Raw genomic sequence first — 7,562 nt, 5'->3', positions numbered from 1 at the left:
TAAATTCCTAAAAATATATATTTTATGTGTCTATCATGTGTACAAGCTCCTTAAGAAAAAATATTATGAAGATATCAATATTTATATATACAACATCTTGACAAATAAAATATTTAACTAACTTGTTTCTACAGCTGTGTTTATTCTTTTGTTTACAACTACTAATTTAATGGAGAATTACTAAAGCATTTGCTCTTAAAATTGAGAACTATGTCACACCACAACATACAAATCCCTTTCATCATTAATTCCATCTGATTTATGTGCCTTCTGCCATGATGGCTAGTGATTAAACTGGATACTCATTCAGCATCCAATGTCTCAGTTCTAATCCACAAGTGAAAACAAAACATTCAATGTGACAAACAATTCAATTTTTACTTGAGAAACATAAATAAGAAAAATAAATAAATAAAAAGATAATTCTTCATGATAATAAAGTCATAAAGAGAGCCTTTCACAGGAATGAATGAGGAAGAATGACTGAATAAAAATCAAGAAAGAAATTTTCTTAAAGGATGTGAAAATTCAACTGAAAACTGAATCTGGTCAACAGTGTATTCAGGTAATCAGAAGAAAGATTTTAGTGCATGGCTATCATGAAGTTCATAGGCAGGAATATGCTTAACTTTCTTGAAAAATGTTTCCTTTTTTCTCTCTTATTTTTAAAGGAGAGTCGGTGATCTAGATTTTTTTTTTTTTTTTTTTGCATAAACAACTTAATTTTATTTTATTTTTTTTTAATATTATTTTATTAGTTGGAGGCCAATCACTTCACAACATTTCAGTGGATTTTGTCATACATTGACATGAATCAGCCATATAGTTACACGTATTCCCCATCCCGATCCCCCCTCCCACCTCCCTCTCCACCCGACTCCTCTGGGTCCTCCCAGTGCACCAGGCCCGAGCACTCGTCTCTTGCATCCAACCTGGGCTGGTGGTCCGTTTCACCATAGATAATATACATGCTGTTCTTTCGAAACATCCCACCCTCACGTTCTCCCCCAGAGTTCAAAAGTCTGTTCTGTACTTCTGTGTCTCTTTTTCTGTTTTGCATATGGGGTTATCGCCACCATCTATCTAAATTCCATATATATGCGTTAGTATACTGTAATGTTCTTTATCTTTCTGGCTTACCTCACTCTGTATAATGGGCTCCAGTTTCATCCATCTCATTAGAACTGATTCAAATGAATTCTTTTTAACGGCTGAGTAATATTCCATGGTGTATATGTACCACAGCTTCCTTATCCATTCATCTGCTGATGGGCATCTAGGTTGCTTCCATGTCCTGGCTATTATAAACAGTGCTGCGATGAACATTGGGGTGCACGTGTCTCTTTCAGATCTGGTTTCCTCAGTGTGTATGCCTAGCAGTGGGATTGCTGGGTCATATGGCAGTTCTATTTCCAGTTTTTAAGAAATCTCCACACTGTTTTCCATAGTGGCTGTACTAGTTTGCATTCCCACCAACAGTGTAAGATTTTATGGCAAGAACAACAGGAAATAAAATTTCAGCTTGGATTATGATATGAATGTTATGATACTGGATCTGGGTGCTGCTGTGAAAAATTAAATAAGAGTGGCAAAATATTAACATTCCTTAGTTCTAGGTAAGAAATAAGGGTTGTTTAGAATGGTGCCAATGAATATGAAGAATAATATGCATATTTGCAATACAATGTTACCCAAATTAAAAATGTTTGATGATGAGTTAGATATGAGAGATATAGGATAGAAAAAGTTGGGTGTATCAATGAAAAATTTAGGGAAAGCTCTTAAACAATATTAAGAAAATGTACATTTCTGTCAACTTTTACCACTTATAATCATCTACACTTTAAATAACTTAATCCTCTCAATAATTATATGAAATAATTATTCTGACTCTACTCTGACAATGCGTCCACTCAGTGTCAGAAAGATTAAGTCAGTGTCTCAAGATAACGGAATTTTCTTTAAGGCAAAATTATTAATATAAAATAAAACTGCAGAATCTATGCTTAAAACTTATGGTAGAAATACCACAGAAACATAATTTGGACTTAGTGTCTTTCTAACTGCAGGCCATTGGAATGGAAACTGGGGACATGTTTTTAGTATAGAAGCTCCTCTATGTTCCTCTCAAATATCGGCATGCTATTGTATGTTAGCAAAAATCTCACTAAAATATATATTTTTACCAAATCATTTGATATGGATTTCTCACATTAAAAACTTCAAATTTCATGAAAAATGATGATGAAAATAATTTTCACTGCCACATATATAATGCTATGACAATTTTTACTTAAATCAAGAGTTCACTAAGGATTAATTTAGCAAATAAGCTTGGAGTAGTGATATCATGATATTATTTTTATATTTATTATTACTAAATATCTACTAAGTACCAATTAATTTCTGTAAGTTATTTCATAAAGTTTATGAGATAGAATACAGACAAATTTTTCCAATAAGGATATTGAAGAGACAGTTCAAGTAATAAGATCAAGATCACAAGGTTATAAATAGCCTAACTGGAATGTGATTCTACATTTAATTCTAATCCACAGAAAAATCTTCTCAAGTACATAGTACTTTTCCAACATTATGTTATGTTCTCAGTAAAAAGTTATAGTGGTTAGAGTGATATTGTTGTTTTCAGACATGTATAAAAAGGCATTTGGCTTCTGTGTACTTAGTTCATTTTCTTCACATAAATATACTCATAATTATTCAATAAATTACAGAGCTATTTCTATTGCATCAAGTTCATGTAACACAGAAAATGTGAGATTTTGACATGTATAGCTATGAAACAACACAAGTTGATAGTTGCTCAGGAATATAAATGCTAATTAATTTACTGAAAATATTGGAAAATGCACAAATTCTAAGTGCACTACTTAAAATGTTTTATAAACTGAGGACACCCATGTGACCACCATCCTGTTCATTAAACAGAGTAATTCTAGCAAACTAGAAGTCACACTACCGCCACCACCCCTTTCAATATTTATCCCCTTGGCTCTTAAAAAACTCCGGCCAGTTTTTTCACTTGTAAACACTGGGGATCAGTTTTGCCTGTACTGGGGTTCTTAGATATTTATAGTCTTTAGCATGCATTCCTTTGTAATGGCTTTCTTCTTTGAACATTATGTTTATGAGATGATGTATGTTCATTTTTTACATACTCACATAACATTGCATTTATTTATATGCAGCAACTCATATACACAGTCCACTTCTGTTAAACGTTTGGGCTATATTCAGTTTGGGACTACTACAAATAATTTTCCACATGGAAACTAAATTGACAAAAAAATATTTAAAGAAAGTTCATTCCTCATTGTTATTCTGTGTCATCTTTGCATAAACGAATTGTTAATATAAAGTGTTCTAGACTCACTTGTTCTATTAGTCTACTTTTTTTTTTAACTGTCATGAGTATGACACTGTCATAACCTTACTGCATTATTAAGTCTTAATATTGAACAGAGTAACTTCTATATTTTTTTCCTTCAAGAATTAGGATATTTTGGTCTTTGAATTTCTAATAATTTATTTCTGCCAAATTTAGTAAAATTTATGCATAGATTTGCTTGAGAGTGTTTTGATTCTATAAATCAATCTGTAAAGAACTGAAGATGTTCCAATATTACCTTCCAATTCATGAATGTGGCATATTCCCTCATGTGTTTAGATTTTTCTGTTTTCAATTACCCTAACAATATTTTATATTTTTCAGTAAAAGTCTTTCATATCTTACTTTTATTTACTCATTCCTTGAATCCCAGGGACAGGGGAGCCTGGTGGGCCGCCGTCTATGGGGTCGCACAGAGTCGGACACGACTGAAGGGACTAAGCAGCAGCAGCAGGCATTTTATACTGTTTATACTGTTATACATTTTATACTTGTTACTGTTGTACCAAACGGTGTGTGTGTGGATGTGTGTGCACATGAGTATTCACTTCTGCTTTTAACCTAGAAATGCAGTAAAACTTTTATGTTGAACTTGTATCCAACATTATCGCTAAAATCAATTTTTAGATATAGCAGCTTAATTAGAGGTTGTTTAGATTATTTACATACAGAATCATGTGAATGACACATTCTATCATTATTAATCCCTGCACTTTTTATTTTAAAATTGTCTTTATTATTAGATAGTAAAGAATTTGCCTGAAGTGCAGGAGACCCCAGTTTTATCCCTGGGTGGGAAGGATCCCCTGGAGAAGGAAATGGCAACCCACTCCGGTACTCTTGCCTGGAGAATCCCATGGACAGAGGAGCCTGGTGGGCTACAGTCCATGGGGTCGCCAAGAGTCAGACACGCCAAGTGACAAACACTTTATTATCAAACCGGCTATGTCCTCTAATACAGCATCAAACAGAAGGAATGATAATGGACTTCTATGTCTGATTCCTAATCTTGATGGGATGGTTTTCAAAATAGGGAGAGGCGAGGAGAGGGTGAGATGCATGGGGAGTAACATGGAAACTTACATTAGCATATGTAAAATAGTAACAAGGGGGATTTGCTGTATTTCTCAGGGAACTCAAACAGGGGCTCTGTAGCAACCTAGAGTCGTGGGATGGGGAAGGAATTGGGAGCGAGGTTCAAGAGGGAAGGGGCCTATGTACACCTATGGCTGATCCACGCTGATGTTTGACAGAAAACAACAAAATTTCTAAAGCAATTATCCTTCAATCAAAAGAATCAATTAAAATTCAATAAAAAGTAAACATTTAGCTCTTCAAAAAATTTTTTTCCACCATTCAAAGTAATTGTTTTTCATAAGATTTTGTGGATACACTTTATTAAACACAACTTAGCATTCCTTGAATAAGACAGTTTTTGTGGTGTATTATTCATTTTATTTATTGATGGATTTAATTTACTAATGTTTCATTGACTTTTGCATCTACGTACATGCTAGTAAAATACTTATAATTTTTTTCCAATGCCTCCCTCCAATCACAGTGGTGGAAAAGACTCTTGAGAAGCCCTTGGACTTCAAAGAGATCAAGCCAGTCAATTTTAAAGGAAGTCAACCCTGAATGTTCACAGGAAAGGATTTAGAACATCATCCCCTTTTGTTCATATTCTCTGAAAAACTTTACTATAAGATGGAAACCATTTCTTCTGTTTGACAGCATTCCTCAGTGTAGCACCTTAGCCTGAATTCATCATTGTGGGTAAGTTTTGCAGTACAGATTCTATTTCTTTAACATATAATATGACTAATTAGAATATCCCTTTATTTATGTGTCATTGTTAGTAAACTATATTTTAATTCTCATAGGAATTTTGTTCCTGTTTAATTTTTATTTTTTATTCCCATGGGGGTTTTCTGGTGAGGATCAGAAAACCTGCTAGACAAATTCTAAAAGAGCTGTAACACTTTCTGTTTAATGTTAAAACAGTTATTGGCATTAGTTGTTCACAATGCTCTTTTCAATTTCTTAAAATATCTGGAGTACTTGCGTCAGTCACTCAGTCGTGACTGACTCTTTGCAATGCCATGGACCATAGCCTGTCAGGCTCTTATGCCCATGGATTTCTCCAGGCAAGAATACGGGAGTGGGCTGCCACTCCCTTCTCCAGGGGATTTTCTCAACTCAGGGACTGAACCTAGGTCTCCTGCGTTGCAGGCAGACTCCTTACTCCCGACTCCTTACTCCTTCCCTGGAGTATCTGTGATGGTTTAATAACTGTGTGAGGCTCAGTTGTGTCTGACTCTGGGCAACCCCATGGACTATACGGTCCATGGACTCCTCCAGCCCGGAATACTGGAGTGGGTAACCGTTCCCTTCTCCAGGAGGATCTTCCCAACCCAGGGATTGAACCCGTGTTAACAGCTGAGCCACAAGGGAAGCCCTTAGTATCTGTAGTCATATCCTTTATTCCTTACTGATATCACCTATTTCTTTTCCAAGCTCTCTCTCCTCTCCATTCTCAGAAAGAGTTCACACTTTTTTTGTGTATTCAAAGCAGAAACTGCTGTTTTTCTTTTTAGTATTTTGGTTATAACATATATTCCTTAAAATTTAGTATAAAATATTTTCTAGCTACCATTATAGTTTATTTCTTTGATCTATGGATTATTTATTTAAAAGTTTTACATTTCTTAACATATGGTGATTTTCAAATTATATTTTGTTAGGACTATCTAGTTTATTTCCATTATTTTGTGATCAGAATGAATCTAAATTATTTTGTGATCAGATTGAATCAAAATCCTATAACTATGTCAACATTTGCTTAATGGTGAAGTTTTATTAATGTGCAATGCATACTTTAAAAAATGTTCCTTCAACAATTGGAAGCAGTCTTCTAGAATAAATATATCAAGTTTGGTAATCAAAGAGTTCAAATTTTCTCACTCAGTTTTGGTCTGATAGTGCTATTAAGTACTGAGAAATGTATATTCAAATCTACAACTATAATTCTGTATTTTTATATTTGTACTTGTATCAAATTTTACTATTTCTGTTTTGATGTTGTATTGTGTGACTACAAATTAAAATTTGCCATATTTTCATGACTAATTAAGCATTTTATCATCATGAAAATTTTCTCTATCTTTTTACCTAAAATTTAACTGTCTGATTAACAGCTCCATTAATTTCTTTTGGTTAGTATTTGCATAGTATTTGATTCAAATACTCTTCATTTTATATATTTCTATTATCAGTATTTAAATTATTTTCTTTGTGTCTGATAATTATCACCTGTTAATTAAATATGAAATTCACTTATATTAAAGTGCCTTTTGACATTTTCAGACTTAAATAAACCATTTTACTGTTTTTTTCTATATTCTGTATATTTTGTTTCTATATTTATGTTCTGTATTATGTTTCTGCAGGCTTCTATATTCTGCAATGTTTTATCACTTGAGATATATGTACATATATATATATATTTATTTTAAATCACTCCACTGTCCTACTAACCATATGCTAACTCATTCTTTTACCATTATAGTAGAAGCTTCCAGATTATATCATATATTCCTATCTTATCAAGATCTAGCAAAATGAATATATTTCAATTTGAAAATGTCGAGGGCTTTAGACCATATTGGTTCCACATTACCTCAATATTATTACATTAGCTCATAAATTTCTATGGACTAATATCTTCTTGCTCTCATGTATCTTAAATTTTAAAACTCTATTAGATGTCACTATATGTTTTAAACAATATATTAAATGTAGTATCAATTATGTTTAATATTAAAACAGCTAATATGCATTTTGAGTTACCAAAATATTTTACTTTTAGATATCCTTTGTTCTTTGCTGATTGTCTGATCTATCTAGTTTCACTTTTATTCTCTCTGAAGAGAATTTTATAATACTTCTTCTTTTAAATAACCAGGAAAGTTAGTGATACATTTTCTCAGATTTTTTAAACAGCAACATTTTTATTTTATCTTTATTTTTGATGAAAATTTTGCTAGAATTCTAGGCCCAAATTTCACACCACTACCACCATACACACTTTTTAAATATCATAGTCAGTCAAGTTTTTGCTTCTGTTTTTTTCTCTGAGAAGTTATATGTCAGT

The 7,562-nt window shown here is 32.8% G+C and overlaps 1 non-coding gene across 1 annotated transcript; it reads right to left on the bottom strand.

The window, feature by feature from the left end:
* Nucleotides 1–5,331: 5,331 nt before the first annotated feature.
* Nucleotides 5,332–5,393, bottom strand: LOC136152577 (U7 small nuclear RNA). The gene has a single exon (XR_010660250.1). It is a non-coding gene; the product is annotated as a U7 small nuclear RNA (small nuclear RNA).
* Between the last annotated feature and the right edge of the window lie 2,169 nt (nucleotides 5,394–7,562).

Source organism: Muntiacus reevesi, chromosome 21 (genome assembly GCF_963930625.1).
Source record: "Muntiacus reevesi chromosome 21, mMunRee1.1, whole genome shotgun sequence".
NCBI classification, from domain to species: Eukaryota; Metazoa; Chordata; class Mammalia; order Artiodactyla; family Cervidae; genus Muntiacus; species Muntiacus reevesi.
This window is presented reverse-complemented; position numbering and strand designations above follow the sequence as displayed.